This window comes from Neovison vison, chromosome 4 (genome assembly GCF_020171115.1).
Source record: "Neovison vison isolate M4711 chromosome 4, ASM_NN_V1, whole genome shotgun sequence".
In the NCBI taxonomy this organism is placed as follows: Eukaryota; Metazoa; Chordata; class Mammalia; order Carnivora; family Mustelidae; genus Neogale; species Neogale vison.
Genome location: NC_058094.1, coordinates 57,257,501 through 57,283,259, shown reverse-complemented (window position 1 = coordinate 57,283,259; position 25,759 = coordinate 57,257,501). Strand labels below are relative to the sequence as shown.

General features: G+C 38.0%; 1 protein-coding gene across 5 annotated transcripts in view; it reads left to right on the top strand.

Annotated features, from left to right (window-relative positions):
- Window positions 1-25,759, top strand: part of ZFHX4 (zinc finger homeobox 4) — a 182,552-nt gene that overhangs the window by 70,717 nt on the left and 86,076 nt on the right. The window lies entirely within an intron of this gene.

Below are 25,759 nucleotides of genomic sequence, written 5' to 3'. Positions count from 1 at the left end.
ATAATGTATTATTTGTTTCAGGGGTACAAGTATGGCTATCTTAAGGTAACTATGAACACTACGTATGGGTCACTCTTATGCTACGAACAGATTATTATTGCTAGAAGGAAGCGAACTCTTAAGGAAAGGGTGCTTAACCTGATTATAGCCTCTCTACAGTCCATTCTGGACATTAGAAGTCAGTTTGGGAAAAGTTCTATGAAGTCTAGAATTTTGACAGTGTTATTCATAATGTCAATTACCTTTATGAGGTTAAGAGAAAGAAAAATGTTGGTTCATTCATAAATATTTAGCCATATTTAGTAGGCTAATACATTATGATTTTTTTTTAATCGGCAAGGATTTAAAAGAATATAAAACACTGCATATAGCAGTGTGTGTGTGTGTGTATACACATAGTGTGTGTATATATGTACATATATGTGTACCTATATTATACATATGTATGCATATATATGCCTACATATAAACGTATATATAGTCCTTTACTGTTTGAAATTGCACTGTTCTGGATAATTTTGGCAGTAACAGTATTGTAGCTCATTTTGACTACAGATTTTAGGTAGTATAATCTAAGAAGGTGAAGGCCCTGCAGTGACATATGTAATTGGTTCTTCATGTCCTAAATTGACATGGCTGATCCACCTCCATTAGTGTTTCTCCACTTAGTGTTGTCATAGCCACTTGAAAAGGTTTCTGGGTTTATTTTTATTTTCGTGTTTTATGAGGTGGGTGTGTGCGTACTCACGTGCATGTGACTGCATATGGGCACGCATGTATATTCTTTGTCGAGATGAGGCTGCAAACAGGGTCTGTAGTTTCCACTTAAAAAGCGTATTGGTATCTCCATCTGTATTGATTTGTAAACTACATGCGTATCCCCAGGTCGACACAGAAGCACCACACTCCTTCAGGCTGTCTTTGGAAATAGGTTGGAAGTTTCTTTTCTCTTCCACCTTATGCTTCCAGATATCTGCCTTTACTGGTTTACATTTTGGAATTAAGCGTTCTACCTTTAGGGAAGGATGGCACAAGACATATACTTATGAAATCTCCTAGCCCGTTTGCTTAGGAGTGAGACCAGGCATATCAGATAACTTTGGGTCCTCTGCTTCCATGAGAAATCTTTTTTAAGAGATTTATTTATTTGTTTGTTTGTTTGTTTGACACAGAGAGAGAGAGATAGCAAGAGAGGGAGCACAAGCAGGGAGAGTGGGAGAGGGAGAGGCAGGCTCTTCATGGAGGAGGGAGCCTGATGCAGGGTTCGATCCCAGGACCCTGGCATCATGATCTGAGCTGAAGGCAGGCACCTAACGACTGAGCCACCCAGGCATCCCTTTCATTAGCAATTTTTATAAAAATATCTATGTCACATAAGTGATACTTGCTGCAAAAATTAATAAGAAGCAGTCAAAGAAAAAATAAGATACAAAGTATAAATAATTTCAAAATATCCTGCTTTTTCTCCTTTGCTGTCATTTCCAAGTCTCTTGCTACCTATACCTGTTGTTTTCTGTTCCTTTGTCTTTCTCCAGTTATGTCTGTCTGATTCTGTTTCCTCTTCCTCTTTATGTCTCTGGATCTTTTCAAGCCTTTGTCATGGTCACTCTGTTTCTCTCCTAGGACATCTTTAATTTTTAAAAAATGTAAAAGTAATTCTTCTGTAAGTTGGCAGTTAAGGCTTTGGAATCCTATGACATGGTATTGATTATTGGCTCTATTCTTTCTATCTTCCAAAAAATTATTTCATCTGCCTCAGTATCTTCTTTTTGCATATATAGAATATGATTGTTATGAGGATTAAAGCAGATTAAAGCATCTGTAAAGTACTTGGCATTTAGGAAATATGAAGTTATTCTTAGGAACATAGTGGTTTGTATTTATTTCTTTACATACTTTACTGATTTTCTTATGATAAATTTCTGTAGAGAGAAATTGCTTGGTTACTTGGCATGCATTTTTAAATATATATTGCCAAACTACGCTCCAGATATATTGGGCCTACTGATATTGTACCACCAATATTAGAGAATGTTCAGAACCTAGCCAACACTGTGGGATGTTATTATTTTAAGTATATATCAATAATACATGAAGGTATTTGTTTTTAAATTTTTTTTATTAATAGTGAGGTAAAACTTTATATTCTCTAATAAATTGTATGCTCTTATAATTTGCCCTTTTTTTCCATTGAGGTGTTTGTCTTTCACATCGATATGTTAGAACTCTCTAGAATACTAGCCCTGTGTTATCTATGATGTAAATGTTTTATCTTTTTGTTTGTTTGTTTGTTTGTAATATTTTTGTCATTAATTGTGGGGGTGTTTTTTTATGCAGGTATGTTTTTGTTAATGTGTACAAATCATGAGTCTCTTATGATTTTTACCTTTTTAAATCTAAGTGTTAGGAAATTTTTTTTTCTTGAGAAATGCATCTTGCTTTCCCTGCTTTGACTCTTGTAGTCAAGTCTTCATTAACATTGATTGTATAGAAGGGCAGAATGCCATAGATAATACAAAATCCTAGTTAAACATTATACTCAATATGTGTCACAAAATGAACTACATGCAAACTTATTCATTAAAGTTAAACTGAGTATTTGTGAATTACTTGGCATTTTATGGATGAAAGTCTGGATATTCTTTTAACATAAAACATTTTAGAAGTCAATAGATGAAAAATTGTCAAAAGAGTACTTGTATTAATAGTCTAATGATTTTTTATTAGTGCATTTGCTTTTTTAGGATCAGGACAGAACCTTGGTAACTTTAGACTGTCTTTGTACAAGTGTCATTTGTTGCTTTTACAGTCAGTTTAGATTCTAGAGGGTCTACATGGTTTAAGCTGAGTGTTACTAGTGATGCCATTTCATGAGTTAGGAAAAGGTGAGAGAGGTTCTTGTCTTTTTGCTACTGTGACATCACAATACCAGTATGTCCTTCATAGCTGGGCCACACCCTAATGTTATTTCCATCAACTTATTTCCTGTGAGTTCCGTGTCATTATTTGGACTGAGTTAGGCCTCTGGAAAATGTACCAAAGTCAAATCTTTTCAAAGAAGAATTTTATGTTTTAGCATTGTCACTTCAAGGCCAACATGGAAGCATTTTGTCATGGCATTTTCTTCTTTCCCTTGTTTTATTTGGCTTAACAGTATAAAGATCAAAAAAAAAAGTCATTTTGGTTTTTATTTAAATCACAAATTGTTTTATATGTAATTTGTGTAGCATCTCTCCTTCCTCCTTCCTGCCCCCAAACAACTGAATAATTGCCTTTTCAAAATGTAATGCATTCTATGTTTTTAGCTCTGCTCAACCTATGTTTTTGTTTATAGGTTACATGTCTGATTTCAGAAGCGAGAAATAGAAGGGCTGGATTGGGGTTGGGGGGTTGGGTAGAGGCTCATACATTGTAAACAACAGTGTGGCTTTTGTTGATTATTAATGATGTTTTTAAGAATACCTTATAAAATATTTGAGTTCATTTTAATGTCATGCATGCATATAACATCTATTATCATTTTTTCTCAGTCAAATTGTCCCCCTTTCCAGCCCTTTTCCCTTGTGCTGTTACTACCACCCCCTCTCCTACCACGTCAGGATTTGAGTGTATGTTACGATGATCGACTATTTTGATTTCCAGAAAACTCAGAACCAAAGTTACTGTTCAGCTATAGCAACTGTATAATAGGTCCTTCCTGCATGTTTATCTCTGATAGACTTTTTCTTTTTTCACTCCACCAATGTGGTTGCTTATATCCTTTGTGAAAAGAAGCAGGGTATAGATTGCTCCATATTTAAAAGTGGCTATTATGTGTATTACGTACCCCCAAATTAATATCATGTTTTCCTCTTCATTTACTGAGTTGACCACAGCTTGGCCTATTTTTCCAATAATGATGCAGGAACTTACCATGAGATATCCATATTTAATCAATTCACATCATGGCCAACTCTGAACTCGTGAACATGACTAGCTGTCAAACAGGGGTTTCCAGGAATAATTTATCCAACCTGCAAACCATATTAAATGGCGCCACACACAAGAGGTACCAGGCTGGGCACCAGTAATGCAATGTGCACAGCCACCGTTCTAAGGGACTCACAGTCTAAGGTGGAAGCCAGACATCCCACCCCCCAAATTGCAATATGGTGGAGCAAGCACTCTGAAAGAGGTATGCAAAAGTGCGTGGGGGTGGGGGGGAGGGGGAGGGGGAGGGTGGGGGAGGGGGTGTCAGGGAACAGTGAATAAAAATGTGCGGAAGTGAGAGAGTAGAGATAATCCCGGGCTTGTGACTGGTTCATTGAGTCCAGTAACAACACTAAGAGGGCAAATCTCTAGAGATGGATTCACTAGGAAAGACCTTACATGCTTAACAAGGGGCTTTGTTCTGGATGTGATGGGCAGCTCGTGGAGGCTTTTAAAAAGAGGTGGTGGGGGGGATGGAGTCAGATTTGCATTCAGAGCGAACACAGAAAAATATCATTATGGAACAGTGTATCACTGTATTGCTATAATGGCTCACTGTAGAAAAATAACACTTCACAATTTCTAAATCCGTGATGTTTTTCTTTGTTTTTTACAACCATCTGATGAAACCAGCAAATGAATCATGGCGTTCCTATTTTACAAACTGAACGCAGATGGAGGGCTTTGGGGCTCTCTGACTGTTTAGGGGCAGGAAAGGTTTGCACCCAGACCTGATCCACTCTCTGTCCATGACCTCCCACACCACCCCCTCCCTTGTTTGCCGATGAGAAGGGGAGCTTCAGAGAGGGCAGTGTTTTGCTAAAGCTCATACAGTTAACTGAGCAGAGCCTGGGTTAGAACACGTGCCTCCTGATTCACAGGAAAGGCATGGCATCTATGCTTCCTAATCAGAACAGACAGAGTATGAGGAGCCCAGGAGAGAAGGGAGATTAAAGACAAGGCGCCAGGGATAGAACTCTGAAGGGCACAGTGAAGGGAGAGGCCTCTCCACGTGAGGCAGCCCTGAGCCAGCAGGTGACCCTGGACCGGTGACTTCCATCAGTTCGTTTCAGATTCTGACCCCAGATGTTTTCATTCATGAGTTTTATTATCAGAGCCAAGGAGCATAGTTCGGCTGAACACCATTCACTGATTTGAAACAAGTATACTGAGATCTTATGATGTGCCAGGAACTATCTGGAATGGTGAGGATTCAAAGGAGAGAACATAGTCCCTCTTTCATAGAGCTCTGGCAGAAGGAACGGACTTGTAAACAAGTAAATGATAGCACAACACAGGGAGTGGGGAATTGGGTATGAAAAATGCTTTCTGATGGGGCGCCTGGGTGGCTCAGTCAGTGAAGGGTCTGCCTTCAGCTCAGGTCATGATCTCCCGGGGCCTGGGATTCAGCCCCATGTTCGACTCTCTGCTCAGTGGAAAGTATCTTTCTTCCTCTCCCTTTGCCACTTTTCCCTGCTCCTGCTCTCTCTCTCTCTCTCTCTCTCTCACACACACACACACACAGCTCTCTCTCAAATAAATAAACAAAATCTCAACAAAACAAAACAAAAAAAGGAAAAAGCTTTCTGGGAGCACAGGATAGAGATGTCTGGCCATAAAGCCTTCAGGGGGACTCCACTGAGGGCACAGTCAGTCTGAGTCTTGAAAAGTACGTGAGAAATTGCCAAAGAGAATGGGGAGGACTTTCCCAAATAGGAAAACAAGGTTCAAATGCATAAATCATTTATAAATTAAAAAAAAAAAAGACAAATGAGATTTATACTGTATCTTGTTTTCAAGCATAGAGACAGGCATGTCCCTCTTATCCATAATTGGGTTTTTAGGTAAATGTCATCATAAATTGCTTTATCATTTTGCTAACTTCTGAGCTTGACACAGAGTCTGGCGTGAGATTTGTGGAATCTCTACTGGTTTTGTCCTGCCTAACAACTGCTTTTCCCAAGCTTGAACCATTCAGGCTTAAAGATGAAATACATCTGGGCATATATTTTGAAGATAAACAGAAAAATCAATTTTTCAGTGGTATAGTGCTGATTTGCGAGTTCAGTATTTTCCACAAAATGTTTTTTGAAAATAGCAAAGTTTTGTTTTTGTGTAGGTCTTTACGTTTTGAAAATTAAAATGTTCAAGTTCAGTAAAAAATGTGAAACTCTACTCAAACCTTAAGCATTAAAAATCATTATTTTTTTTTTGTTTATCTGATTTTCTGCTTCAGCTCACTGCTGATGTTATTCCTATATTTTTAAGCCAAATTACTGAGAGAAATGCCGATCTAGGTAACACATGACTTGAAAAAAATCTATTTGCCCATTTGCTATTTTACTTAATCTGCTCTTGGTCTTAATCACTACTCATTTTGGTTAACACTTACCTAGGTAGTTTATTAAGTGAAATTCCTCCCAGGTGGGATAGATTGACTCTCAGCTTTTCACTTTCTTAGCATGATAGTATAGTGATCTATGTTGTCATGCTAGTGAGGTCTTGGTGATGAACCATTAAATAAAATGATTTGCCCTCAGGCCAGAGTGTTGGTTGATTGCCAAACAGTAATCCAGTACAATTAACTATCAAAGATTTGAGCACTCCATTATTCTAAGAAGTGGGATTGCAGCCATCTGGAAAAGCAGAAATGGTGATTGATCATCTCCTTAAATTTTTGTTTGGAGATGTTTGAGTCATTCAAGTTATCATTATTACATTTAGATAATTCAACCTTTGGTCACCTTGAGTGTTAATTGTATTAATTTTACTGAAGTCCAAGATAAAGTTTAAAAGAATATGTTCAGGCTTTACCAAGGGTCGGAGTGCTTAAATTCGAATATGTACTTCAAGCCTTTTGTGGAAGGCAGTGAGGTATAAATAAATAAAATAAATATTCTCCATGAGAGACAGTTTGAAAATACCAGATTCAGGTGAGGAAATGTCTGAAAAGTAATTGACTGTTTTTTAAAGATACGTTGTTCTAATTTTATGTGTTATGAAGCTATTTTTATTTACAGAAGCCATAAATATTCATCCAATACCTTTAAAAGACTCTTTCGACAATTCAGGCAATCACTTATTCCACTAACAAGACTTTAAAGATCACATAATGTTGTTTTAGGCTGTGTTCTACAATGCATATTGAGTTCATTACATAAAGAGCTGCTTTCTCATTTTGACTGTTTTTAGTTTCTCTAGGAGCTTTTTTTTTTTTTTTTTAATTTCTAAAGATGCCGCTAATATTCAGTGCATAGGTAGAAAGATATACTCACTTAGAGGTTAGTATCTCAGCACCTCTCACCCAGTGAAACAAAACGATGCAAATTCCAGTTTTTGAATGGATACAAATTTACTTATTCATTCCTTCGTTAATGTTCTTTATTATTCAGCATCTACCCTGTGTGAGGACAGGTTTGGCACTAAGGATGCAGGGCCAAACAGGTACTTGTTTGCCTTCACAGAACTTACAATCTGAGAGGGAAACCAACATTTAAAATCACATATCTGATAAATTATGATGTATGCTATGAAAAAGGCATGCAAACATAGGTCTTTAGTCCCCTAGCCTGGGGAGCTAACAAAGGCGTTTCTGGATTAGAAAGGAGTTTGCAATATGGAGAGGGTGGTTGGGTGATGGACATTGGGGAGGGTATGTGCTATGGTGAGTGCTCTGAAGTGTGTAAGCCTGATGATTCACAGACCTGTATCCCTGGGGCAAATAATACATTACATATTAATAAAAATAATTAATACATTTTTTAAAAAGAAAGAAAGGATTATGCAGAGTTGAAAGTCACTCTGGCTTTCCATAAGAGGCCGGGGTTTACTTCATGGGTTTTGGCAGGGGTAGTATTATCCCAGGGGTGTTTTAGAAATTTGTAGGGATGTTGTTGATGACCACAGTGACAGATGATTAAAAGCATTCTATAGATGGAGTTCAGGTCCACCAGACAATTATATTGTGATGAGAGAGACAAGTACAAAGAAAAGTTGTCCTGCATCCCAATTTCAGTTAACCCCTCCAGCATACATATTAAGTGATCTGATCTGTTTATGTGTTTTAGCCCTACAACCTACCCCGGTTTTGTACCTAAAGCATCTTTTTCACATGGTCGCATGTACTAAAATTTCCAGGAAGGCAGCTGTCAGGTGTCTCAAGGGAAGATGTTATTTTTGTTCTGTTTGGTACTTTACTAAGAATTAATTATTATTTAGAAAAAAAATTTTTTTTTAAAGATTTTATTTATTTATTTGACAGAGAGAGATTACAAGTAGGCAGAGAGGCAGGCAGAGAGAGAGGAGGAAGCAGGCTCCCCGCTGAGCAGAGAGCCTGATGCGGGACTCGATCCCAGGACCCTGAGATCATGACCTGAGCCGAAGGCAGCGGCTTAACCCACTGAGCCACCCAGGCGCCAGTTCCCAGTTAGAAGCCTCCTCCTGAAATATGAGTTGTCCTTGCAGGGCACTTGTGATCATGTGCACTTGTGTTTGGGAATTCACAGTGATGCTACTTACGAGTGCAAGCGGATGGCTCCTTCATTTCATATGTGGCCGTGCCTCAGCTTTTTCAAAATGAAATATATATTATTTTATTTTACATTCCTTTGTTTTCTTTTTCGCATTCAGTTAGGTCATTATGGTGACTTATTTATATTTTGTGTGTAGCTAGAAAATGTTGTTATACATGACATTATCTCAGTGTAATTAGCAAGGCGTTTTAAAAAGAGATCCTCGGTTCTGAGAAATGAAAACCACTGTTTAAAACAATAAATAAAAGTGCTTTGATATTTGAGCTGAGAATTCATTTGATTCCCTATTTTGAAATGTTTCACAGATAAGACTTCTTGATTTTCAAATAAGATTCAGAAGCAAAATTCTCCTTTTTGGTTGCTCTTTGGCCTGATTTTTAAATCAATCTCTTTGACTTTGTACACAGAGAAATGCAGAAGGAAGCATATTACTACAGGTCATTTGGGAATATTTACATTGGGTTGTCCTGGTTGGGCTGTTTAGTACTGATATCACTGGGTTGAATACTCTAAAATTGAAAGGTCATTTGGACAAAACTTACTTACAAATAAAATCAAGATTTTTAGGATGCTTTCTTGGAGTGGGTCTACTCCCCTGGAGGACAGCCAGTAGTTCAATGAAAACACATTGAGATGCTTTGTAAGAGAGTATTTAGTTTTAATAGATACCATCATGAATGAGTAAGACTCTATCCCACTAATGCTACAAAAAAAGTATGACTCGTTTCTGGTCCAGAACACCCAATTATATTCTTAGGACTGATAGATTTAGCCTCTCAGAGATTATAGGAAGTATAAAGTCTAGAGAAAAGACACAGGTTCATCTAGAGGAGAGTAGTTACGTCTTTATTAGATGTAAGAAGTTATAATGACAAAACAAATATTGAAAAATACAACTGAGATTACTAGGAATGTATATATAATAGTAAAAGCCCAGGAAGTCCAATTTATAGAAAGAAATTAGTATCTTCCTTGACTTTCACATTGACTTTTTGTGAAAATAAAATTAGACAAATATGTAAGCAGTATTTTCTAAGTTCTAAGTATTTAAGGTGTTGTTTTCGCTCACAATCTTTCAAACATACACGATACTAGAATCAGGATATGCTAACAGGAATTTATCATGTGAAATCCAGCACGTGAGAAACCGTTAAAACCAGATCACATGTTTTCCTGAGATACACTGTAATCATAAATTTTTTTTTTAAAGATTTTATTTATTTGACAGAGAACACAAGTAGGCAGAGAGGCAGGCAGAGAGAGAGAGAGAGAGAAGCAGGCTCTGCACTGAGCAGAGAGCCCGATGCGGGGCTCGATCCCAGGACCCTGGGATCATGACCTGGGCCGAAGGCAGAGGCTTTAACCTGCTGAGCCATCCAGGCACCCCTGTAATCATAGATTTTGAATGATCAACTCTTATACTATTTGTTGAGGCTCAGATAAACACAGACAGAGCCAATTTACATTCACTATCCCTGGTCCCATCTTTTTTGTTTTCTTTCCTGAGAGACTCTGGAATCTTCCTTCAAGATGATGCCAATTTATAGTCTTCTTTAATACTGGGTGTAAAGCACATTTTAATCAAGTGTGGTGACTCTCAGTTAGATGCAATTTTAAGCCTTCAACTTCTCCAGTAGAATTAAAGCAATTTGCCACTTGTCAAATAAAGTCTACATAATAATGAACACGAGGGAAAGATATTTAAAGGGCAGAGGGACAGTCTTCTTTCTCTGGAAATACTATCACACTAAAATCTGTCCTTGGACCTTTTTTGCCCAAGACGTACTAGATCAGAGGTTTCTTCTGGCTCTCCTTTCTATCTCTATGTCATCTCTTCGTTCAACCTTATTTTTCTCATTGCTTTTTGTCCCAGACATCCAGATGTTGAGGATGAGAAGCGTTCTCATTATTTCCTTTCTTCTGCGTCAGCTTTCCTTCTCAGGGCCCAGGCTTTCCTTCCTCTAATGTGGCAGTCGTTCTCTGCCCTTCTGCTCTAGCTTCCATCCTGCCCTTACATAAGCCGTTCCTAACCCATGGCTCAGGGTTTCTGGTGCCCGAGATTTTTCAACAATAAGAACTTTTGATGAAAGAGGTGGGTCTCTGTACAACCATTAACATGGGATGAATGAAATCCAGAATGTGGTTGACTGCCATATATAATAATGATTGTAAATAAGCATGTTTTGAGGAAAAACTCACAAATACCATAGTGGATTATGACTGAGGAAGCGAAGTGTAAAAAAGAAAAATAGAAAAATTTACCTGGTTCTACCTAAGAAATGCTGGCTACAGGGGCACATGGGTGGCTCCGTGGTTTAAAGTCTCTGCCTTTGGCTCAGGTCATGATCCCAGGGTTCTGGGATCGAGCCCTGCATCAGGCTCTCTGCTCAGCAGGGAGCCTGCTTCTTCCTCTTTGCCTGCCTCTCTGCCTACTTCTGATCTCTCTCTCTGTGTCAAATAAATAAATCAAAATAAAATCTTAAAAAAAAAAAGAAAGAAATGCTGGCTATAAACACAGAACTATTTAAAATTTATGTTGAGGGGTACCTGGGTGACTCAGTGGGTTAAGCCTCTGCCTTCGGCTCAGGTCATGATCTCAGGTCCTGGGATCAAGCCCCGCATCAGGGTCTCTGCTCAGCAGGGAGCCTGGTTTCCCCTTTTGTCTGCCTCTCTGCCTACTTGTACTCTCTCTGTCAAATAAATAAATAAAATCTTTTAAAAAAAATAAAATTTATGTTGATGTACAATTGATATTAATAATAATAGGCATGCTGTGGATGCTATTTCAGATATGATAATGAAGATAATCTGTTAATTAAAGTTACATCATAGCAGAGGAATCACATGAATTTTTAGATGATTTTATTACAGCACCTAAACTTTATATTCCTATGCCAATAATCTTCACTATTTTTTTCTCTCATTGATGGTCTAATCTGAACAACTTCAACAAAAGGAAGGGAAGATTGGAGCATTGAGAATACAGGGGGGGTTCCCTCAATTTGGTCGGATCTTAAACATAAAGAGTTTAGGATTACATATTTCAAAAAGTTACATACAGAAATGTAAAAGAGACAAGGGTTTGTTAAAACAGTTTTACCAGTTTCTCAAGAAATAATCTCGGTGCCATTGTCTGAGGCAGAGGTGACTAAGAAACATTTGGTAACTTTTTTCCAACAAGTTGAGAGATTGGTTTGTTTATGCCAGTCAGTTCTCTTGTTCCACAGACCACTGGGTTTACACTGAAAATAAGGAGAGGTGGTTTTCACCTTGAGGTCTTCTTGACTGCAAGTATAGAATGAAGCATTAGAACATGCTTACCAGGGAAAGCCATGAAATCTCTATCCTTTTGAGTTTTTGAAAACAATGGTCTTAGTTGATTGAAGCAAAATCTTTATCCTGTCAGAAGCTTGAGTCTAAAAGAGATACCAGTTTGAGGTTTCTTTGGTTGCCCATGTTCATGTGTAGAGTTAAGGATTGCACAAAAAAAGGCCAACACTCTGAACGTCCAGGTCAGTCCACTCCCATTCCAGCTGGTCTTTTGCAGGGTAATGAAATTTTTCACCTATTTCTGATCCCAGCTGTTAGTTACAGGTTGCCATTCTTTTTTACCCTAATATTAGTATTCTGAAACTTTTTTGACTATATTATTGAAGCAGAAGTCATTTCTTCCCTGCTGTGGGTTAAGCAGTACCTACCTATTGTTCCAACTTTCTGGGATTCTTCACAATGGGTTCCAGACCTAGGTTAATTAACAACTCTGTTAACACCTCCTTGAGCTCAAGTGGTTCAAATACAGCCTGCTGAGACATTATTTCTTAAAAGGTGAGGACTAATGACCCAACTTTCCGGCACCATCTCAGAGGCCAGTTTTCAATCTCGTAAAAATTTTAAGTCAAGGAAGCTCAACATAGAAAGTCATGAGCTGTCATAAAATACTATTCCGGATATAGTTGGTTGGAATTGCCTGGGCACTTGGTAACCTAAAATACAAGTTAATAGTAATTCCACCTCATTTAGTTGTGTTTAAGGTGCTTGAGAGTTATACTTAATAGACCATAAAAACTATACCTTCAGACACTACTTAAATACAATAATAAATCCTTGTACCGAGTTCTCCCAGAGACTACAATTTTTAAAAAATCATTATAAATGTTAACTAATCTTCACATATTTTTCTGTATAAAGACTTTTGATTATATAAAATTTTAGATGTGCCAGAATTCTTAAAATGCATTAGTTGTATAGGCTGTAGGTTGGCTTATGCCCTCCCCCCCCACTTTTTGGGTAGTTTGGGTGGTATATATTTAAATGTGGTTTTACTCAAATATTATTAATATTTTATATGTACAGGTTGCTATATCTTGAATGAAATAAAATTTCCATCTCTAATAAATGGATTTAGAAAATAATCCTAGCAGAAATCACCTCTAAGTGGCATAGGACCAAAAATGGATAGCAGTTTGAATTGTAACATGATGTCACTATCCCTATTTCATGACTAAATGTCCATAGGGTTAAAAGGAATTAAAATGTGAGAAACTAGACTGCTGCAAGAAAAAGAACAGAACAGATTATTCCCTATTGTTGCATTTTCAGGCACAGTTTTTCTAGGTACTGCACAACTGTTAATCTTCAAAACCATCCCTTACAGCGATTATTAGGTCTCTTCATAAAAAGAGAAAGCTGAGGTGTATTGGTTAAATAATTTACTGAAGACCATATCACTATTTTTTTTTCATTTGTTTATTTTCAGCATAACAGTATCATTATTTTTTCACCACACCCAGTGCTCCATACAATCCGTGCCCTCTATAATACTCACCACCTGGTACCCCGACCTCCCACCCCCCCCGCCACTTCAAACCCCTCAGATTGTTTTTCAGAGTCCATAGTCTCTCATGATTCACCTCCCCTTCCAATTTACCCCAACCCCCTTCTCTCTAACTCCCCATGTCCTCCATGCTTTTTGTTATGCTCCACAAATAAGTGAAACCATATGATAACTGACTCTCTCTGCTTGACTTATTTCACTCAGCAGAATCTCTATTAATTAAGGAAGCAGTAACCAAAATTTAATGTATCCCACTTCAAAAACGCATGCTTTCATTCTATCCTAACAGGTATATGACATATCTATAGTTAAAGAAAGAGCCAAGAGAAATCAGGAAAACCTTTCTAATGTATCTAATATCCCTCAATGATAGAAAGCATGGCTATAACATACAGGGTATTAAAAGTATTATAAACAAACACGATGGAACTTTGAAAACCGATTAATTATATTATAGTAGTACTGCCACATTTTCTGGAAATTCTATGAAACAAGTGTTAAGAAAAAAGAGGTTAGAAGTTGGTCCTTTAGGCCAGTTGATGTCAGAAGTTTTATATAAGTAATTAGACTTTGTGTTAAGAAGCGAGTACTTAATGTCTTAATGTTTGGTTCTAGCGTATATTTTAATATTTCTTTTCTCCAGTTTTAGGTTATTTGGTGGTATGAAGTTGCTGAGAGCCTAGTAAAATGAACACTTCTATGTGATCACCATATGAGTTAATAAGTATCCAAAAGTTACTGCAGCTTGGATATTTAAAGTGTTCTAGGGGGCTCCTGGGTGGCTCAGTGGGTTAAGCCTCTGCCTTCAGCTCAGGTCATGATCTCAGGGTCCTCTCTGCTCTGCGGGGAGCCTGCTTCCTCCTCTCTCTCTCTCTGCCTTTCTGCCCACTTGTGATCTCTCTCTGTCAAATAAATAAAATCTTAAAAAAAAAAAAAAGAAATGTGGGAAATAAAAAATTTCCTATACTTCTAAAAAAAAAAGTGTTCTATACCGTGAGATACAGGAACAGTTTTAATTTTTGTCTCACATGTAACTTAAATATATGAATAACTGTTCTTTGAGGAAATATCCAATTTCAATTATAGCTCGAAAAGAAAAAATGCTCTTATTTCCATGGCCATGGGCTGTGGATAATATTGAATCCCTATATTATTGGGTATCAGTAATGAACATCTCATGAGATTTATAGACCTTACAAGGATCTATGGATTTAAACATGATAGTAAATTATTTTCCCTTTTTCTTTCTATCAGAATGGAGGCCAGCAGGTAAAATGATACACAGGAAAATATCCTGAAGAAAAGCACTTTTTAAAATATTGATTTATTAAAATATTTTACAATTCTTTAAAAAGTACTTTTAGAATGCACATAAGGGTGTTTTGCTACTTTTCAATTACTATTGAAAGAAATATTTTTTTATCTCAAGTAAATGGTGCTTTTCCTTCTCAAGAGTGAGTCTGTAGCATTCTATGGGTCTGCATAATTTTTGGCAAATGCTGCCAGTTTTATTAATACAGTTTTCTTTCCCTTACTTATACTCAGTTACCCCCACTCAAAACCAAGCAGAAAGGCAGACTCTTCAGAGAATCAGAATTTCTTGGTTTCTTTCTCAGTCTCTCTCTCACAAAGGTAGGGGTGTGTGTGTGCGTGCATGCATGTGTGTGTGTGTGTGTGTGTGAACATGATATACCATGATAGGAGGTTTTAGAAGTATCTTCATTTCACAGAAGTTTGTTTGCCTCGTCGGTAAAGTGGAGATGAAATAAGGTGATGTAGAAGTACCTTGTGTCACCTTATATTTATTCACTGAGATTTATTTTCATCCCTTCCATTTTATTACTTCTTGCATTGATGTTCTGTTAACATTTCTAGGTCAAGACAAATTATTTAGGTAATATTTTTGTTTTTCTCAGTTTTGCACTAATGGGTAGGAAACACAGCTTGAGTCCCCCTGGACAGCTGGCCTTCTTTGTCCTCAAGCCATGTTTTCTTGGCCTCTCAGCACATCTTTGGAAGTTGCTAAGTGAAATTGGTATATGTAGTCTTCTTAGAGAGCTACCACAAATATATTGAGAGGGAGAGAACCAAAATATATTAGACACCTGCACATAGCAGTTTATATGTTATTGCCTGACTTAATCTTATAAAAAATTCATGAGTCAGCTTGTATTAGCCATATTTTACAAAAGAAATTAAGCTTTCAAGGAATTAACTTCTAAAAGACAAGGAGCAGCTGAGAGGTAGTATAAAAATTAAACTTGGGGCTTTCTAAAAAACTCTGTTCTTCCAAAATACGATGTGTTATTTGTTACCAAAGAACTGCTTTTCTAAATGTAAGCACATGGTTAGTCAGTGAACGTGTTTTCTGGACATGGCATTTTGTAATAATCGACTGGACATTGGTCCTGTATTGAATATGTATTTGAAGTAAAGAAGGCATATGGTAAATAAGTGTAACAAAAGATAGAATATGTTAAGCACCATGTGAGAGATTCAGATAAAATGCTTCTTGGTTCCATGGAGGACACGAATATTTCTGGCTGAGCACTCAGGAAGGTCTTTTTCATTGAGGTGACATGTGGATTGGGCTTTAAATAATGTGTAGAATTGGGGCGCCTGGGTGGCTCAGTGGGTTAAGCCGTTGCCTTCGGCTCTGGTCATGATCTCAGGGTCCTGGGATCGAGTCCCGCATCGGGCTCTCTGCTCAGCAGGGAGCCTGCTTTCCTTCCTCTCTATCTGCCTGCCTCTCCATCTACTTGTGATCTCTCTCTGTCAAATAAATAAATAAAATCTTAAAAAAAAATAATGTGTAGAATTTAGGTATGTAACCATAAGAAGTTGGGAGGGGTTGAAAGAGAAGAATATGAAGAAAGGCGCATAGATAAAAGGGTAGCTGGTAGGTATTTAGTAAAAATGGTGAGCAGTTCAGTTTTTCTCGCACATGGAGGGCAATGCTCGAAATAGTTAAGAAAGGAATGTGAAATCTTAAATGATCTGTTAAGGATTTGGGAACTCGATAAACAGGGGATTTGATAAACACAGGTTTTGATGACAGGATTGGTGTAATATGATTTAAAAGGAATATTAGTGGTAACAAAGAGTAATAATGTTCACGGCTCACCCTGTGACTGTAGTCAAGAAAATCTGCGGATGACACCAGTTGTTCCCGTGAGAAGTAAACAGCTTTGGTTAGGACAATGAGAGTAGAGAGAAAGGGAAAGATGAGACCATGTTTATCTGAATAAGTAAATACAACTTATTAGATGCCTGGGGCAGAGACGAGGAAGACATCCAAGGTGACACCCACATTTCTGTTTTGTATCATAATCAGGAATGTGGAGAGCACGGAGGAGGAGCCGAGGCAGGTTTAAAAGGAAGAATGGGGGTGCCTGGGTAGTTAAGCGGCCCACTCTTGATTTTGGCTCAGGTCATGATTCCACAATCCCGAGACCGCTCCGCATTGGGGCTCAGGCCCAGCATGGAGCCTACTTAGGATTTTCAGTCTTCCTCTCCCACTACCCCTCCACACTTACGCTCTCCCTCTTTAAAAATAAATAAGTAAATAAATGAATAAATGTAGAATGGTGAACTCATAAAGGGACGTGTAGAGTTTCAAGAAATGGAAGCCCCAGGGGGCGTCTGGGTGGCTCAGTGGGTTAAAGCCTCTGCCTTCAGCTCAGGTCATGATCTCAGGGTCCTGGGATCGAGCCCCACATCGGCTCCTGCTCAGCGGGGAGCCTGCTTCCTCCCTCTCTCTCTCTACCTGCCTCTCTGCCTACTTGTGATCTCTGTCCATCATATAAATAAATAAAATCTTAAAAAAAAAAAAAAAGGAAAGAAAAGAAATGGAAGCCCCAGGAAGAGATAAATTTGGGGGTTTTAGACACATGGTATGGGTTTAGAGAGAAAGGTCATCATTTGGAGTCTTGATTTGTGAGTAATCTGCATTAAGGGGATAAATTAACCCATGAGAGAAAACGAAATGATACAGCAGAGATTTGATGTCAAAAGAGAGAGCATAAATGAAATACTGGGGGTGGGGCAAGAAAGGTGGTCAGTAATGCCAGGTGTTTCAGGGAAAGCCAGGTACGTGGGTAATACAAAGAATCTCTCCAAAAATCCTACCTTTGTACATGGAGAATGAATCTCTTTTCATGTTTGTGACATCATCTTGTATACCTTACGTAATTTTCTCTCCCAGTTTAGAATTTGAGACGTTTTCCATTGAGTCAATCAATAGTACTTGACTCTACTTTTGGAGTCAAAGGCTGTCTTGATTTCACTTTCTTTGCAAATTGCCATGTATATCAGTGTCTGTTGGTTATAAACACACAGAGCAAATATCTTAAAATTAATATTTTAAAGAATACCAAAAAAGTTTAATAGTTTACGCAGATTATATTTTCTCTCATCATCGTATTGGGTATCCTATAACTTTTTTTTTTTTCAAACTACTTCTTAATAGCACATTCATCTATAGGATCAAAACTGGGGTCAGAAACATGTGGAAAAGGGGTTTTGGCTTCCTGTGAGCTAGTGCTTGCTTTCTCAAAATCTAGGCTGGAGGGGCAAAATAAAGACCATGATTTCTTTTTTTTAAAATTATCATTCTCCCTGGCAAATGGGAATTTCTAGTTTTTCACACTTTTTTTTTCCTTTTGAGAGAGAGAGAGAGAGAGAGAGAGAGAGAGAACCAGCAGGAAAGGGCAGAGAGAGAAGGAGAGAAAATCTTAGGTAAGCTCCATATGGAATCTGACATGGGACTCAATCTCACAGCCCTGAAATTGTGACCTGAGCTGAAATCAAGAATCTGACACTTAACTGACTGAGCCACCCAGGTGCCCCTCAGTTTTCACAACTTTTTAAAGCTTTCATGGACCTGAATTGACACTGGTTCTACTAAAAATACCATGGTTATAAAACAAATACAGTTTGCTGTAAATAATAATCTCTAGCTAGACATCTTTCAGGATTCTCAAATTCAGTACATCCGTCTAAAATATAGCACATCCTTTTCTCCAGCCTGTTCTTTACATTGCATCTCCCATCTCTTGTCCACGGCAGTACTCTCCATTCTTTTGCCCAAGCTAAGAAGCAGGGAGTTATTTTTAATCATCTTTCTCCTGCCCTCCAACTGTACTCAATCAGTCCAGAAGTTCTATCAAATGTTTTGTCCTGATTCACTCTTCAATCTGTCAGCTACTTCTGTTCTCTTGCCTGCCACTAATTATACCTCCTCATTATTCTTTCTAACCATATTTATTGAGCATATTGCTTTGTGCTGGGTATTAGTCACATACTGGAGACAAAACAGTGAACAAGGAAGAATCAGTCCATGCCTTCATGTAACTTGCTGTCTGGTGAAGAAAACAGAAACCTATCAATCAGTGATATGAATATTTCATTATTGATGATACAAATGTTCCAGAGAAAAAATACAGAGTATAGCAGGGGAAAAAATAAGGATAGTTTTTTGTTTTTGTTTTTGTTTTTAAGAAAAAGAGAAGACTCTTAAGCTGAAAAGCTGTGACTTAGAAGATGAGTAGTAGGAAGACAAAGTGAAGAAGAAAAGCGTTCAAGGCAGGGGGAACCTCGGAGCTTTACGCTTGGAGTAAAACACTTGGAAGATCTGAGATCAGGATAGTTGGAGTAAAATGTGCGAACAAGGAAGATGAATGAACCAAAGCTGCAGCTGGGTTGAAGCCCAATCACACCGGGTTCTTAGGTATAAGAACCACATACTTAATCTTCAAAATGGAAATATTTTTCAGTGAACAGGAAATGGGTGTTAAACTGGGAGTGTTATGGGAAAGCTTGACCATATGGTCACGCTCTCTAAAGTCATGTCAATGTTTTAGATTTTATCCTAAGAGAAAAGGAGAATGATTGAAAGGAATTAAGTAGGGGTGTGAGTTTATCAGATGATTGTCTCAAGTAACCTTTCCTGTGACCACCCTCGCCCTCTCTGCCTACTTGTTTTCCTGTTTCATTTTATTTCACAGCCTTTATCATTACCTGAATTTACATATTTGTTTGAGTGTTTTATTCTTTACTTCTTGAACTTAGGCTCTGTGAGGGCGGGGACTTTGTTTTATTAACTCTTTTGTTCCAGCACCTAGAATTATACATGACACATAGAGACACTTTATAAATTGTGAAATTCATGGATCAGATTGCTTTTTCAAGACTTTGTGGTTATTGCCTGAAGTGATCAGAAGATCTGAGAGTTGATAGCCAAAGATGGTGGTGCATGTAAAGAAGTTGATAGATGGAGAAATAGAAGTATATTTAGCATGAAGCAATGGTTTAAGTGTGCATAGTTAAGGAAAATAAAGCATCAAAGATGACTTCAGTCTTTCTAGAAAGAGCCACAGGCTGAATCTGAAGTGGCACTAGCTTCAATGCTTGGAGAAGGATTGTGAGGAGTGCAGAGGCTTCAGTCTCGTCTGCCCCTCTCAAGGACGCTGTGGCGTTGGGCAGGTTGTTCAATTTCTGCATGCCTTGGTTTCCTCATCTCTAAAGTGGAGGGTAAGATTAATGCCTACTCTGCAGGCTGTATTGTGCAGATTTAATGAAAGAATGTATATAAGACATTTAGAACAGATCTTTGTATGTAAAAAAAGTACTCGGTAGAAGTTAGTGACTGTGGGAGAGAGTAGAGGATACATAAAAAGGACAAAGGATCAGTTCAGTTTTGTAGTTGTTGAGTTGTGGCTGCTGTGAGACAAATGGGTATGCCAAGATGTCATTTGTAGGAAATGAATTTAGATCTCAGAAGACAGGCTGGGGTTAGAGATGGAAATCCCGGAGTCATCTGAATAGGAGTAATTGAATTTATTAAGGGTGTGCAGAACTGAACTCCACAGGACACAAACACATCATGGTGAGTAAGGGAGATTGAGAAGGAGGGTCAAGAGAGTTATGGCAAAAGGCAGGGGCCAAGACGAGGAGCTATGCTGAGCTGTGTCAATACTTGAACTGTGAGTGCGGGGAAGGGAACAGTCAGACTGCTCTCCCAGTTCAGGTAGCACACCTTGGTCACAGTGGTCTTTGTGAGGCCCCCGAGCTAAACTCATCTGACTTCCACTTAACATCTTTCAGTGACTTTCCTAATCGTTAAATTCTGAATAGAATCTTCTTAGTCTGCCATTCCACATACTTCACCTTCTTATTCAAATACACTTCTCTGGTCTTTTCTTGAGTGCAGATATGACACACATGGTCTTACCTGTAGGTGTTACACATGCTCTTTCATTTGCTTTGACTGCCTTTCCACCTACTGTCTACAAGGCCAATTGTGGGTAGCTGGCAGACCAAGCTCGAGGGTTATTTCTTCAACTAAGTAGTACCTACAAGTTCCTTTTGTCTACCCCTGTGGTATCTCCTCTTTCTCCCCAGGAGAAACCCTACCACTAGGTTGTATTTGTTCATTTTGTTCTGATTTGTTCCCGCAGGGCATGAGCCCTGAAGGAATGCCGTGCTTTGTTTGGATCTTTGGTACCATGTGCAATGGTTGTCATAGTGCACACATCAAATATGTGTAGGATTAAAAAATGGTCAGGAAGTGGATCCCACTAACTTCTCACACTCCACCAAATCATTTCACAATTACTCAGACAATCCAGAAAAAGTTAGATATATGATAGATCCTGGCTCAGAAGTATTATATTCAGATAATAGTCTGCTATATCCATAACAAATTCAGATAACTAGGGGTTGGAAGAATTGGTCTACAGGGTTACTGGATGATTTGAAATGTCACAGAATTATTATGGAATCTGTAAATAACATTTTGTCATATAATCGTAATTAGGAAGTTGGTTCATTTCTGAGTTTCTTTTAAGATTGATATATCATATATATCTTTGTTTATGTTGATTTAATTGTCAAGTGCTTACTTTATTCTAGCATTCCGACAAGTGATTTGAAGATGGAAAACACAATCCTCGTATTTTTTAAAATCTTTTGGGGTGATACGAAAGACATAAAAGATGGGAAATTAGAGGCTTCGAACAGCTTTTTACTCCTGGAAGATGAGTTTCACTTTACTATTTGGCTTTGAAATAATCTGTGTAGGGATATTACTTCACTACTTTGTGGAACACTTGGATTTTCCTAAATGAACTGAGTAGCTACTTCCGATTGTCTAATTTATCCCATCTAGCTTTTATTTTTCTTTATTATGTTCAGTTAGCCAACATATAGTTCATCATTAGTTTTTGATGTAGTGTTCCAACGATTCATTCGTTGTGTATAATACCGAGTGCTCATCACAGCATGTGCCCTCTTTAATACTCACCACCAAGTTACCCCATCCCCTCATCCTTCCCTTCTGTAACCCTGTTTGTCTCACTGAGTACAACGACTCTCTTGGTTTTTCTCCCTCTCTGATTTCTTCCCATTCAGATTTCCTTCCCTTCCCCTGTGGTCCTCCATGCTAGTCCTTGTGTTCCACATATGAGTGAGACCGTATGATAATTGTTTTTCTCTGCTTGACTTCCTTCACTTGGCATAATCCCCTCCAGTTCCATCCATGTCAGTGCAAATGGTAGATATTCATCCTCTCTGATGGCTGAGTAATATTCTAGTGTATCTATGGACCACATCTTCTCCCCTCTAAAATTTATATTTTTGTCTGTGGATTTGCTCCATTAGAAACAACAGCATTTAGATCTTTTGTTGAAGACAAGAGGACAGGTACACTCCTCATTTTCAAGGACATCACTTCAGGTTTTATAAGTAGAAGAGTATAATAGCCAAAATCTATGGTTTTATATGTGAGACATGTCAACATCAGCCATCCAGTCAAACCGGGAATTTTCTCATATCATCCAAAGTGACCCATTTTTGGAGAAGAATGAGTGAAAGCAATGGTTGCTTTGACTTTCCTTACACTGGAGTCTAGTCCAAATTCTGGCTCAGAAGTTACTTATCTGGGACACCTGGGTGGCTCAGTGGGTTAAAGCCTCTGCCTTCGGCTCAGGTCATGATCTCAGGGTTCTGAGATCGAGCCCTGCATCGTGCTCTCTGCTCAGCAGGGAGCCTGCTTCCTTCTCTCTCTCTCTCTCTCTGACTGTCTCTCTGCCTACTTGTGATCTCTGTCTGTCAAATAAAGAAATAAAATCTTAAAAAAAAAAAAAAAAAGAAATTTCTTATCTGAAGATCATCAGATAATGATGAGTCATTATCATTATAATGATCAGTGCCCACGATGACATTCGGGGTTCTGTGTCTGGAAATGGTACACATTTGGTGGCAACGCGTTTATTATTGTTAATCCTGGGAGATGATGAGATTACTGGGAAAAAATAATATTCTATCATTTTGTCAGGAAGAAATAGGTAATTGTGGTAACTGGATTTGCTGAAGTTTATAAATCTTTTCCCATCCATTTCATTCATCTATTAAAAAAAGATGTCATTAGTTTTGAAGCCTAATTCTAGCCATACTGGTGGACAGAGAGTTATCCGCCTTGACTCAGTTGGCTTTTTTATATGTTTCTTGATAGTTGGAACAATTATGCAGCTTCATTCTTGAAGTGGGATCTTACATAAACTGTTTTGCTTTTGCTATGTTTTCATGAAATGGAAGAATGAGAAATTATGTGTAACCAAAATGATACATACAAAATATATACTGTAAGGGAGATACAAATGATCTCAAAATAGTGTACTTTCCCATCAAATTCAAAATTTAAATCCATGGCTTTTAAAAAAAAAGTATGATTTTCCTGACTTCTGCATACATAATTAAGTTGATACAGCATTTTTCAGGTCTGTGTGGTATTTTAAAAATTTGAAATTTTTTTTACAAGAGAACCAGAAGATTTGTAGTGGTCTGTATACTTGATTCAAATAGCAATGGATTTATTTTAGAGGTATGTGAGGCATACTAACAAATTACCTAAAACTTCTGGTTTTTTACATCTACAAACTATTATCAGTGATAGCGGCAGCTCATTTCATCTAGAAGCAAAAATATTTGCCCGATTGAAAAGCTATCAGGCAAATTTGAATGTTTCCAGCTAGAATGATGAGTTACTGGCTAAAGTAAATAATTTTAAAATTGCTTTAGCATTACCCAAACGCAAAGTTACTGGCTATGAGAATATGAATAGGTATGTTGAATAGATAATGATGTGAAAAATGTGAGAATATTTATATTTAAATGAAAAAAAATCCATGCAAGAATCCAGATGCTTGATAACTTACTAAATGAATTTGTTATCAATACCAGTCCCTAAACCACTAATGAGAAATGTCTCTTAAGATTTAAAATGGTGTAAATGCTTTGTACCTAAAACTGATGGGAGTAATTGGTAAACTGCTTAATCAAGTCCCACTTGGAAGTGAATGGGAACTGCAGGGTAGAAAATGCAGGCTGGGTAAGTAACCCAACAAGTCAGCAGAGTTCTCTTTACAGAAAGAAACAAAGATAGCAGTAATTAATGACCCTGACTCTGTGCCAAAAAAGCTTTCTTCTGACAACTCCAACTTAATTAAAACTTAAGACATTTCAATGGCCTCCAAAGCCCCTGATGGGGTGAACTCTTGCAGACTCGTGAGAAAATTTTGTAAATTAAAGGAAAAGATGTGTGTTACCACTAGTGCTATGACTCTAATCCCTGACAGTCAAAGAATCTATTTAGCCCAAGCCTTTTCTTTTAACCGGCTCACACCTGCAGGCTTCCTGGCACTTCCTCTGCCCCAGAGAAGGCAGTTTTTGTGTTTTACGGAAGATCAGATAATAGGAGCCTTGCTGTTCCTTTTGTTTTTGTGCATTGTTCATTAGCCTGTGAGTGTTACAGGCACACTTGATATGCTTGGCTGGCTCAGAGCAGAGCATCGCCTGAAATCTTTAGGTGGTGCAAACACAGGGTGAAGATGGGTTGGCGGAAAAAGTGAGTTGTTTTTTTGTTTTTTTTTAATGTGAAAGTGGCTCAAATTAAAACTCACAGTTGATGGGGCAGCCTGAATGGCTGTGGCCTGCTGTTCTTAACACAGTGGAGTGACAAGAAACAAGGTTCTGTGCTAGACAGTGTAGTTCTGAGACACAAGGAAATGCGTTGTTAAACAGCCCTTGCTCTTTCATTGGTGCCATTTTTAATTCACTTGAATCAACAAGCCTACAGATTCCCAGTAGGTATGGAAAGAAGGTATACTGGGCCGTAAAGAAACTCGCATGGTGATTTATTTATCCATAAATATATAGAAGACCAGAATCCTAGAAATGATCTTGGTCAAATACCAGTCGAGGTGAATGGCTACTCAATTTACATGAGAAAAAAAAAAAAAAAAGAGGGCAATTTCTCCTCCCCTCCCTTCTGGAAAGTGTTTTGGTGTGTTATAATAGCAAATACCACCCACCCCCACTCATTCTCTCTCTCTCTCTCTCTCTCTCTCTCACACACACACACACACACACACACACACACACACTTCCTGTGGCCTCAGGCAAATCTAGGACTGGAGAGGGTCCATTCCTGGATTGTCTCTTCCCTTTTGGACCTGACTTGAGGCTGCTGTGTTTGAAGGGCACAGAAATGTTCCTGTTTAGATCCAGGCTTGGGTATCTTTTTAAGTGTGCATACTAAGAAAAGAAAAGCTTGTCTTCAGGTATTCAAGAATCTCATCTTTGACTCTTTCAGGTTTGCTGAGGTAAATGACGTAGCATTTGTTTTCGTAGGTGATGAGTCATAACTTGCATGAGCTATCCTGGCTTCTTTCTCTGGGACTGGGGATGATCAGAATCTTAACCTTTTACAAAAATTTTGGGGAATGATGCTTTACAACATCACTTCCCTTGATTAAAAAAGAATACGAAAACTTCTGTCCATGAATGATAGCCAAACATAATACATGGGTCCTGTCTTTTGGTGTTTCAAACGGCTCACCAGCTAGTTCTTCTTTTTGTACTAACCATTTTCAGATGCAAGAAAAGCCAGGGAGGTGGGGGAGGGAAGGTAGAAATCAACATGTTTGATCCTGCGTATAAAGTTTTTTTTTGTTGTTTGTTTGAATTTCAGAATGCTAACCCTTATCCAACTAATCTAAGACCAAATAAATACCACCTGTGCCCATTTATGTATTTTTAAAAGAAGCACATAAAAATATTTTAATGAATTACTAAAACTCATATAGGTTATATTGAATCACAGTTATTAATATTTTTCCTCTTTGTTGCTATTCTGATTTGGGGAGTTTGCTTGTTTGTATGGAATTGAACCACCCCAATTAAAATGGGGGAAAAGTTTTTTTAAAAAATAAACTACTGTAACAGAATATGTTTGGGAGTTGTAAAAGTTTTTCCATTGAAAAAATCAGAATTTAAGAGGATCCTGTTACATGCTGTGGGCAGAAATCAGAGTCAGCAGAGCTTGCGAAAACAGATTTTTTTTTTAGCAAAAATTTGTTGCGGGTCA